At 38.3% G+C, this 12,436-nt stretch overlaps 1 pseudogene; it reads left to right on the top strand.

Moving 5' to 3' along the window:
* The first annotated feature begins 3,655 nt into the window (after window positions 1–3,655).
* On the top strand, window positions 3,656–5,779 carry LOC122467805 (annotated as a pseudogene).
* Window positions 5,780–12,436: the final 6,657 nt, after the last annotated feature.

The raw sequence follows: 12,436 nt of genomic DNA, 5'->3' as shown, positions 1-12,436 counted from the left end.
TTGCCTTCCTCCTTTTTTTCTTCCTTCGCCTATTTTTATCTGTTTATTTCTTAAATTCTATGTATGAGTGAAGTCATATGGCATTTGTCTTTCTCTACCCAACTTATTTTGCTTAGCATAATACACTCTAGCTCCATCCAAAATTATTGCAAATGGCAAGATTTCTTTTTGATAGCTGAGTAATATTCTTGCGTGTGTGTGTGTGTGCGTGCGCGCGCACTTTGTGTGTGTGTGTGTGTGTATGTGTGTGTGTGTGTGTGTGTATACATATATATATTCATCAGTTGAGCATTTGGGCTCTTTTGTAATTTGGCTATTATTGATAGTGCTGCTATAAACTTTGGAGTGCATGTGCCCCTTTGAATCAGCATTTTCATATCCTTTAAATAAATACCTAGTTGTCCAATTGCAGGGTCATAGGGTAGTTCTATTTTTAATTTTTTGAGGAAAGTCCACACTGTTTTCCAGAGAGGCTGCACCAGTTTGTATTCCCACCAACAGTGCAAGAGGGTTTCCTTTTCTCCACATCTTTACCAATATTTGTTGTTTGCTGTGTTGCTAATTTTAGCCATTCTGACAAATGTGAGGTGGTATCTCATCATGGTTTTGATTTGTATTTCTCTGATGATGACTGATGTTGAGCATCTTTTCATGTGCCTGTTAGCCATCTGCATGGCTTAGTTACCTACTTTAAATATTGCCTGCAGCATCATTTCCTTGGGGAATCTCTCCATGATTCCATAGATTAGGTCATTATCTCACTGCCATGTACTGTCATAGGTCTTGTGTTTATTTTATTTTTAATTTATCACTTAGTTGTAGTTTTACATGTTTAGTGTCATTATATTTTTTTAGTGTACTCCTTTTCCACTAGCAAATGGTCATAAGGATAGGAAATAGCTTTTGTTCACCAGTAAATTCCCAACACACTACCTAACACATGTTAAGTAATCAGTAATTCTTTTTTTTTTTTTAATTTTTTTTTCAACGTTTATTTTTTATTTTTTGGGGGGACAGAGAGAGACAGAGCATGAACGGGGGAGGGTCAGAGAGAGAGGGAGACACAGAATCGGAAACAGGCTCCAGGCTCTGAGCCATCAGCCCAGAGCCCGACGCGGGGCTCGAACTCCCGGACCGCGAGATCGTGACCTGGCTGAAGTCGGACGCTTAACCGACTGCGCCACCCAGGCGCCCCTCAGTAATTCTTTTTTGAAAAAAAATGAGTGGATTTATTGTTAATTAAGAGTTTTCATTGGGTTATAATGTGTTTGGTTTATGAAGTCTCTGTTTCATTCAATGTAATTATACAGGCACAATTTTCATTAGCATTTAAGCCCCAAATCAATTAGTTTCCTGTATTTGGAATTTCTGTATTTGTGTTATTCCTAAGTGATAATGTCTCAGAAATATTAAGTTATTTATCAAGACTGACATACTAAGCTCAAGTACAAAGGGATTAATGTTCTAACTAAATACATACTAAAACATAATAAACAAAATACATTAAAATACAGCAGTATACATATCAAAATGCTAAAAGGTCTTAAATTTTATAAAATTTTAATCTATGAGAACTTAATACAGATTAACAGTTAAATCATATAAAATCCACTGATAATATATAATACCAAAATGTTTTGTTTCTCATTACTAGTTATATAGTCACACACACACACACACACACACACACACACGCACAATTATATAGTTTGAATGACAAAAGTAACCACTTATTCAAATACCCATAATAAAACATGTGAAATAATTTAAGTCTTGATGATAAAATTTAGTGAGGATGCTAGTCTGTACGCACTAATAAAAAACTCTCCCCGAAGTATGGGGAGATAATGAAATCACTTACATGAATCAAGGTGCATATTGCGTTTAGGGAATAGGAGTCTCCTCTGAGTAGAAGCATCAGGGTTAGATTTTAAATGAATTTCACATTCTGCAAGTTAAAAATTACTACTAGTACTGCTGCTGCTGCTATACAATGATTTTCTTTACCAGTGAAACCATTGGGTGCTTGACAGAAAAAAATAAAAACCACACTAGAAAAGAGCATAATCTCATTTCAGGTCTAAAGTGGTTTCCACTAAAAACGATCCATGAAGAAGAGCTCACATTTCAAAATTACAAAATGTATAAAGTTTTACCAGAAAGGAGAGGCAATAGACACAATAAAGAGCAGATTGAGATTCTCCAGAAAACTTCAGAAAATAGTTGGCCATCTGAAAGACATTATACAACGGAATATCCAAAATTATTAAAAGTGTAAAATAAGGAACATAAAACAAGACAAAAAAAATACAAGAAAAGATAACTTAGAGAAAGAACAAAAAACTAATTTCCAAAATTAAAAAGGAAAGTGAGGGGCACCTGGGTGGCTCAGTTGATTAAGGATCCAACTTTGACTCAGGTCATGATCTCATGGTTCATGAGTTCAAGCCCCACGTTGGGCTCCATGCTGACAGCTCAGAACCTGAAGCTTGTTTGTATTCTCTCTCTCTCTCTCTCTCTCTCTCTCTCTCTCAAATAAATAAATAAATAAACTTAAAAATAAAAATAAAAAAAGTAAGCGAGAAATGAATAAAAAAGAAAATTGTGATTGTCTAATAGCATATTTCTGGTAAACACAGAATTAATAAATTCCAAGAAAGAATTGAGTAAGTTACATGCCTCAGAGACAAACGCATAGCTATGAAAATGAGATTTAGAGACTTGAAAGATAAATTAAGAAGGTACTCATATCACTGCAGTCAATCAAGGAAGCAGAACCGATATGAGTTCTATGGAATAAGAAATTTGTTACAATAACTGGACCTTAGACAATTGGGAGAGGAGGCCAAAAACATAATATAAAGTCAGATGACCAAAGAAAAGTCACTATTAAGTGACCTCAAAGAGGAGCTGGTGAAGAAGTGTATGAAAGGCTATTGACTTTGAATCTGGTGGGGGGCTGTAATTGCCATCAGTCAACAGGACGGTAGTTGATGAGAATAACTGGACACAGAGTGGGGGAAAGCAAGGACAAACAGTACCCAAATAGTAATATGATCAAAGATAATCTGGAACTCAGACAGACTAACTGGAATTCAAGATGAAAAACTATATGAAAACAAACTAAAACAGTTTTCTTTCCATCTAACCTCAAAGATACAGGTGACGTGTACAAGAAATAAGTGCCTTTTGCCAAGTGCTTAGCCCTGCTAAGGGAGGAGATATGATTAAAAACTGGAGAATCCAAGGGACTGAACATTGTTCCACACCAACGAAATGAGCCAACAAATCAGCAATAATATGAAGGCGCTTCAGTGGTGCCTGGGACCAGATACAGATCTGGGACTTCACTTCCGCTTCCCAAATTTCATGCAAATTTTTCTTGCAACCAAGGCTAACCTGGAACCATAGAAATGAAAGAATTCTGGGAATGATAGTTCCAGCTTAGCTACATTGACCAAGTATGAATTCACCACAGTCCTCTTCTTTACAAATTGGCATCCATGCATCACTCTTTAGAACACATGTAATTATCAAACAAATACATTATTGTGCTTCCATCTATGCAATAATCCATTTAAAACTGAAAACAGGAGGCCCTTCTGCCATGTGGCAGCCCTGGCAGCCTCTGGCCTGGGGCACCCCGACCCTGCCCAACAACCTGGCGCTCAACATGCACCCGGTCAAGAGCCACCGCCTGCAGGATGGCATAGTAAATCCAACAATACAAAAAGATTTGAAAATGGTACCAAAATTCTGTTGTCCAATTGAAGGATGCCCCAGAGGCCCTGACAGACCATTTTCTCAACTTTCTCTCGTAAAACAGCACCTTATGGAAATGCACGCCGAAAAGAAGCATAAGTGTAGTAAGTGCAGCAACTGCTAAGGCACCAAGCGGGACTTGAGAAGGCACCCAAGGATTGTGGCCTTCCAGTGAACATGCGGCTGTCCCTATGCCAGCAGGACTGCCTTACAGTTCGCTATCTACCAAACTGGCCACGAGATCCCTGCAGAGCACAGGGAGCCACCTAGTAAGAAAAGGAAAATGGAAAACTGCCTGCACAGCCAGAAGCTGTCCAATAAGACCACTGAGTAATTGAGCAGTTAGCCAGCTCCAAGACCAGACACTCAAGAACTAGAAACTTCTTTTGGAGATCTTGCAACCCTAATGCCGGAAAGCAGACTCTTACAACACCTCCAAGATACCCTCAGAAGTTGCTTTTACCCAAGCCCAGAGTGGCTCTGGTTAAACTTCCTGTTCTGCAGTTTTCTCCCACACCTGTCTTTGTGCCTATAGCCAACTCCTCGGCCCAGCCCGTAGTGTTGGGCGTGGATCATCAGGGTTCTGCCCCTGGCGCTGTGCACATACTGCCCTTGTGGGTCGGAACCCTGATCGTCAGCCTAGATTCCAAGGCTGGCTGTCTCGAGGAGAGTCTCCCTCTTTCAAAAATTGTAAATCCTGTTGCTCTGGAGCCAATTAGTACAGGTGTTCAGGTGAACTTGGGTAAGTGCCTATCTAATCCTTTACAAGAACTAAGAAACACATGTCAGAAGAATAGCACTTCTTCAGTCAACGTACAGACGGACCTGTCTTATGCCACACAACACTTCATACCTTCCGCACAGTGGGCCGGCCCCGATTCCTCTGGATCGTCCTATTTTCAAACGGATTTGACGTTTGGTTCTCAAGTCTCCCTTCCCATTAGTGTTCACACTCAGACATTCTTATCCAGTTCTAAGGTAACCTCTTCCACAGCTGCTCAGACTGATACGTTCACAGATGCCTGTTACCAGTCAGGTGGGATCTCCAGAGAAACTCAGACCAGTGCGATGCAGTGTCGGACAGATGGCCAAGTCCAGATGGACCAAGCTGTAATGTGTGGAGACATTTTTGAGAGCGTCCACGCATCCTACGGTGTTTCCACAGCCAATATCATAAGCAGCAGCCTAGTAGCAGGGACTGTCACTCATGGTTTGTTACCTCAGAACCACCCTAAGACTTTAAATCAAGATACTGAGAAATCTGCACCAATTATAAACCTCAGCGCACAGCACAGTATGCTTCTTTCACAGAACATGACAGATAATAAGACCCAGACTATAGATTTATTAAGTGATTTAGAAAACATTTTGTCAAGTAACCTGCCTGGTCAGACACTGGACGATCGTAGTCTTTTGTCTGACACGAATACTGGACAAGACACCCAGCTCCCATCTGGCCCAGCCCAGAATCCTGCAATTGATTTTGATATCGAGGAGTTCTTTTCTGCCTCATATATCCAAACCCAAACTGAAGAGAGTGAGCTTAACACCATGACCCCTGAGCCAGTCTTGGAATTGCTGGGCATAGAGACCCAAACTGACGTCTTCCTTGCAGACACCTCTGCCTAGTCCTATAGCTGTAGGGGAAATTCGAGCTTCTTAGGCCTTGAAATGTTTGACATACAAACAAAGACAGACCTAAACATCTTTTTTAGACAGTAGCCCCATCTGCCTCTGGGAAGTATTCTGAAACACTCCCGCTTTTCCGTGAGTACGGATTCGTCTGACACAGAGACCCAAACCGAAGGAATCTCCACTGCTAAAAGCATACCTGCTGTAGAGAGTAAAGTTCAATTGAACAGCACAGAAACACAGACCATGAATTCTGGCTTTGAGACCCTTTGAGACTCAAACCGCAATGGGCAACCTTCTTCTGGCCGATTTGGCCTGGAACATGATGGAATCTCGGTTCAGCTCTCTAGAAACCGCAGAACTACACACGGTCTCCAAGTTCTAAACGTGAAGTCCGTGCGCGGGTCGGCCTTTACGGTTTCCTTTCGGGTTCAGCGAACGGAGGGTAGGACAACAGTGTTAAGGCCACTGAACGTAGTTAACTGATGCTTTACTTCGGTCCTTGGAGGTTCTGTGCCTTTAGAACTTGTAAACACAAAATTCGTGTATAAAGTATAAGATGTTTTTCTAAAAATGATTGTTTCGGGGCACCTGGGTGGCTCAGTAGGTTAAGCGTCCGACTTCAGCTCAGGTCACCATCTCCGCTTCCGTGAGTTCGAGCCCCTTGTCGGGCTCTGGGCTGATGGCTCAGAGCCTGGAGCCTGCTTCCGATTCTGTGTCTCCCTCTCTCTCTGCCCCTCCCCCATTCATGCTCTGTCTCTCTCTGTCTCAAAAATAAATAAACGTTAAAAAAATTTTAGAAAAATGATTGTTTCTGTGTTGCCTCTGTTTGCCCTCTCACAGTTAGTCTTCCCATCATAAAAAAAAAAAAAAGAAGTGTATCTCACACCTTTAAAACCCATCTGGCAATTAGCTGAAGCCAAGCTTAGCAGGTAGTATGGTGCCGACTTTTCAAATCTGCAAAACATTTCAGTTGAAATGTGACTCGCTTGACTTAAATTGCACCTAAAATATTTGACGGTGCTGGAGAGAAATTCCTGTTTCCTGATAGTAAATGTAAAGAACTCAGATGCCATGCAGCAGATTCAAGCACGAGTGCTTAGACAGCATGGGACTCCGGCTGCCTGCAGCTTCATCTGCTTTGACATCACCCTTTTTTTCTGACTTGGGGACAAAGGGAAACTACAGCCAGCTTTAGCTTTTGAGACCATCTTCATGTAATCAGTGCTATTCTTCCTCCACACAAACTAGGAGTGGTCCCAACGTAAATGTACAGTACTTTCCTTACAAGATGTGTTTCTGTACAATTACTGCTTCAAGAAGTAGCGGCGAGCACCCAGTGTAAACAGTGATCCTTCTGGTCTAAGCGACCGTCTGTCATCCCAACCGCGGAAACGCTGCGTTGTGGAATCATGCCCAGTTAGCTCATACTGGAATGTGCCTTCTGAACACCCCTGCTGCTCTCCCCAGTAGTGGGGGTGGGGGTGGGGTGCTCCAGAGCTGCTTCTCAAAGTGGACCCACGGGCTGGATCTGAGTTTTGTCTAAATGTTAAGGAAAAGAATAATGGAAAGAGAAAAGGACATCCCCCCTCCCCTTAATTTCCATACTTTGTGTAAGCTTGAATAGGGCAAGAGTGCAATCAATTATTCTCAACTGAATCTTCATCCACCTCTCATGTTTCCTGGAATAAGGAAAGACTTTGGCCCAGCAAGGGTAGCATTTGTGCCTTGAGGATAACAAGTATAGAACAGATCCACCTGAACTATGGTATTCTGCATTTTGTTGCTTTATTTAGATAGCAATACCAGTCTTCAAGGAAGATGAATACCAGCTACTTCAGTAATCAAGAACATCCATGTTTTTAGATGGGAGCATGGTCACACATGCTCTGGAGGTTTTCTGTGTTTAGGAAATCAGGAATTCTTGATTGTTGGCCAACTTTCAACAAAGGAAAAATCGGTGCCGCCAATAAGTTTTCTAACTTTATTTAAAAAAAAAAAAGTTCCTTCTGTGGCACAGGCTTTGCTGCTGAAAACTAAATCCTCAAAATCAAATCTAAGGAGTGGACTAATAACTCATTAAATGGATGATGTTTGTATTAATTCCTATCCCATAGAATAGTTGGTAGTGAATCAATAACTTATCCAGGACAGATGAACCTAACCTGATAGATAAAAGTTTGCTATGGTCACAGTGGCCTACGAACATGGGTTTCAACACAGACATAAAGCCTTAACTTAGAATTTTATTATGTTTTAGAATTGTCACTGCCTTAATGTTCAAACATTTATTTAAGTTCTCCTAGTCAGGGAGAAATGCATGTTCGTTTATGGCTTTTTGCAAATATATATGCAGTGATCTTTGGCTTTACAAAAAATTTTTTTTGTCTCTGTTAAAATATTTGTTAATCCAGCCAGTAGAGTTACAGAAAAATGGAGCATGTCGTAATTCTTCATGTAAAGTAAGAACTGTTTCCCTCCCAAACCTTAGCTACCTGAAATGTCCTATGATTATTCGTAAAAACTAAAATTCTGTGATTAACGAGAAGTGAGAATTTAAAAAAAACTTAAAACAGTCAACTTTCACCATACAATAATACACAGTCACTTTATCCATCCTTGGGCGATTTTTATTCATTTTCTTGCTGAGTCTGAGTCCTTCTTTGATATCCTTTAATGTAACTCTGATAAATTATATACACACACATATAACACACACATATTCTTTTAAAAATAATTAAGGAGTATTCATAAAGCATGTAATTTTTATTTTTGTGACTAATCATGTGATGGTAGCAGATATTTAAACCTTCTTCTTCCCTTAATAATTCCATATTCTTTTAGCTATCAGTAAGCACCTCTGCTTGTTATGGTTCCTTGCCTGATGGGGTGATCCCAAACTTCATTCATGAAATGTCTAGGTCATTAATGGGTTGCTTAGATTGAGTTGTTGTACTTGATTAGCATTTTTTATCACAGGAACATGAGATAGTGTAAGGAAACTTAATTGTCTCAAGTGTGGTCTGAACCTGGTAACTCACTTCCAACGAATAGTGTGGAAGGGAGAGTAATAGTATCTTTGTAGTAGTGAACCCAGGCAGACACCCCCTTAACCAAATGATTAAGGATAATATCACTGAAGAGAAGTCAAGTTGAAATCAGTAGCTCTCTGATATGATGAGATGAGGAAATCATTTTACTATATGGTACTCTTCCTCCAAATCCATAACTCCAGGATAATCATGAGAAAATACCAGAAAGTCTTAACACCAGTAGAACAATGAAATGTTTATAACTGTATATGTCATATATAATGCATATGTGTGCAATGTGTATATATAATGTATATGTGTGTACATACATGCATGAGAATAAGAACACAAAATGAGAATAATTTTTGCCTATGGGATAATGGGAAAGAAATGGGAACAGAGAGGATACTAAAGCTATATCTAGAATGTAATGGGTGTGTGTGTTTAATAATATAAAAAATGATAAAACATTAAGATTTTCAAAGATAAATTTAAAAAATACTTATTTTATAGTGTTTGAATATTTAGAATGCTTCACAATAAAAATATAATGGAAAAAACTTAAGTATAAAGCTGAATCAGTTTTGCCATTCAAATTAGAAAAAAATTTATTGGTCTTACTTGGTTTCAATTTTTAATATTATTTAAACTTACACACTGAACATATTTGGAGGAGAATTAAGACTTTGTTATAAAGCACAAAATACTTGTTATTAAATGCCTATCAGAGTTTATGTCTTATATTCATTGTAGCAATTCTCCTCCAGAGGAAAGACTAGAATTATTCTGATCCAAGGACATGATTGGTCCCTCACTTTAAATAGATGCTGTGATGTGATGCATAGCAGCAATGTATGCCAATTCCAGAATATGAATTTGGAATGTAGGAAAGGATTTTGTGAACATATAGCAATGGAAATGGAGTTGGTCTTTTAATAACTGCAGCAGCTGTTGAAATAAAGAGGAAATACTGAATATTTTATATGAAAATAACCTCAGGATGTTTATTTTCTTTATTTTTTTAAAAAAATATTTAATTCAATTATGCTGTTTCCATGGCAAAGCCATATAATTGGATAAAAATACACTTGAAAATGATGCCTTGTATTTTTCTGGTGCTAACACAAAATTATTGAAGAATGAAGACAGCCATGCCTAAATATTCTCAGCTTACTTCTGAATGTCACTAATGGCATTTGCTCCTTAAGCAAGAGCATCACGTTGCTGACTTTATCCTAGACAAAGCACAGGAGGTCAACACATTACAAGCATATTAAAAATATTTTTTAATTCCTCTTTTTGTCTCACTTTTGGTGCATGTATTTTCCTATTTTTTTTCCTTAATTCAATTTAACACTTCCCCAGGTTATATATTTCAATTATTATCTTCATAATCACTAAGCTAGTTTTTATTCAAATCAATTCACCATCTTTATGTCAACTATAAGCAAAATGTTTTAATAATATTTGTGGCTATATGTAAGGATAAAATGTTTATGTTATTTTGTGCTCGATGAATTTATAATTCATTGGAAGAGAATCACCTAATTATAAACAAAACAAAACAATGAAACAAAAAAACCCTGTTTTTAAATAAAATAATATTTTGTTTTATACTAAATGACATAGGACAGAAATAGCCAACTACTTATATATAGCTATCCTACAGTCTTAACATTCTTCTAAAGACCACATTTGTCCATAATATTACAGCATTATGCAAAACCGACCAGACAAGTAGGAAGTAGCAAGTACTCTGAATACTTTTAAAACACAGGCATGCTGGAAATAAAAGGGGAAATATGAAGATTCAGGAGCTGTCACATATGTAAAATTTTTTAGGAATGCGCTGGTCTAAGGCAAGCCAGGATAGCCTATCTTAGCTAAAAGACAAGTTGTTGCAACATATTCCCCTATCAATAAATCACAAAGTGGTATAGCACTCGGTAGGTCTCAATGGAATTTTGAAACTGTATGTACTGAGCTGGAGAAAAACTCTCCAACCTATTCTCAGGGCATTTGAAGGGTTATCAATTTTAAGTGAGGCCAAAAGGGACCTCAGTGGTGGGTGGTGGGTGGGTGACTCAGTTGGTTAAGTGTCTGACTTTGGCTAAGATCATGATCTCACGGTTCGTGAGTTTGAGCCCCTCAATGGGCTCTGTGCTGACAGCTCAGAGACTGGAGCCTGCTTCAGATTCTGTGTCTCCTTCTCTTTCTGCCCCTCCCCTGCTCTCTCTCTCTTTCTCTCACTCAATAATAAAATAAACATTCAAAAAAGATAAAAATAAATAAATTTAAAAAATTAAGTGAGGCCAAGAATAAGAAATGCCTCTGTAGCAGGTCCCAGGCTATAAAGATATCTACTCAGCCATGCCAGTCATATGACCCAGCAGATCTGATAATGTTATATGTAGCTCTGGTGAATACGGACGCTGCGTGGAATCTCTGGAAATTACCAACAAGTGTTATTGCAGAGCCCTAGGGTTCTGATGGAAGCCATCATCCTTCTGTGGCAGAAGACTGGAATGCTAATGTTCTTTATCATGAGAGAATAGATAATTCTGTGCTCATCTTGAGTCAGTTATTGTCTGAATCACGAAATCGTATAGTTGAGTGGTGCTACACAATCCATGATACAACAGAAACAGTACATTTAGGATCATATCTGAGGTCTACAAGATATAAGTAAGGTTAGAGGGTTATTTTATTTATTCTCCTCATTCTTTATTCTTGCTTTTTAAGTTTGTTTCCTTCATAAACTATGTGCATACAAGCCTGTTTCTCACCCTCTGCTTTCTGGAGGTATCCATGCTATCCAAGCAAGTGACTTAACTTCTCTCCACCTGCGTGTCTTCACTGGATTGAATTGGAAAGCAATCAGTAATATTTGTCTCAGGGTGCCTGGGTGGCTCAGTCAGTTAAGTGTCTGACGCTTGGTTTCCCCTCAGGTTATGGTTTTACGATTCGCTGGACTGAGCCCTCCATCGGGTTCTGCACTGACAGAGCAGAACTTGCTTGGGATTCTGTCTCTCTCCCTGTCTCTGCACCTCCCCTACTCCCCACCCCCTCTCAAAATAAATAAATAAACATTTAAAAAATAATACTACATCTCTCATCTGATTGTCATAAAGATTAAGTGAGGTACCAATTGTAAACCACTTGAAACAGTGCCTGGCACATAATAAGCATTTTATATGTTGTTAATAATTTCAGAACGATGAGGATAAAATTTTTAAAGATTAAATATGATCACCTCATATATATATATATTTTTTTTTCCATATATATATATACACACATCTATATATAACATTTTCTAAAATAACTTCCTATTTATATTGCCTTAAACTCCCAAACTTTTCTCTTTTCTAGGCCATTAGAATTAATGTTATCTAGACTCTAGTCCCATAATGAACTTCTGATGATAATGTAAAACATGAGATATTAGATCTCTCAACATAATGAAAATCTTTCACTTAGAATAATAATAGAATTCCCAAATGAACAAATTGAAGATGCTGCTGATAACAAAATCTGAGCAGTAGTTACAAACTACATTGATATCAAGGGAAGGACTTTAAACATACAATTTCCAGATTATCATTATAAGTAGATGGATGGATGGATAGATAGATAGATAGATAGATAGATGATAGATAGAAAATAGATAGATAGATTCCTACTTCTTGGAGCTGTGGAGAAAGGAAGCAGGTATAGGTATAGAATCTTATGAATCCTATTTCTAATGGTCCATTTTCTTAAGGAAGTAGGGAGGATCACACCTGTGATGTTTCCCTTAGACCACCGACAAGCATCCTGATTCTATCTTCCTCCTATAGAAAAACAGTTCATTCACATGAATATATATTCACTCAAACAGCCTCTATCTAGACTTCCACAAGAAAATACTTTTAAGAACTATTGAATTATTATTTCCTAATGTGCCATTTCTTCAAATATTCCACAGAATTATTCTCATCAGGTCTCTTTTCCTCAAAAGTATAATGAAA

Source organism: Prionailurus bengalensis, chromosome B1 (genome assembly GCF_016509475.1).
Source record: "Prionailurus bengalensis isolate Pbe53 chromosome B1, Fcat_Pben_1.1_paternal_pri, whole genome shotgun sequence".
Taxonomy (NCBI): domain Eukaryota; kingdom Metazoa; phylum Chordata; class Mammalia; order Carnivora; family Felidae; genus Prionailurus; species Prionailurus bengalensis.
This window is presented reverse-complemented; position numbering and strand designations above follow the sequence as displayed.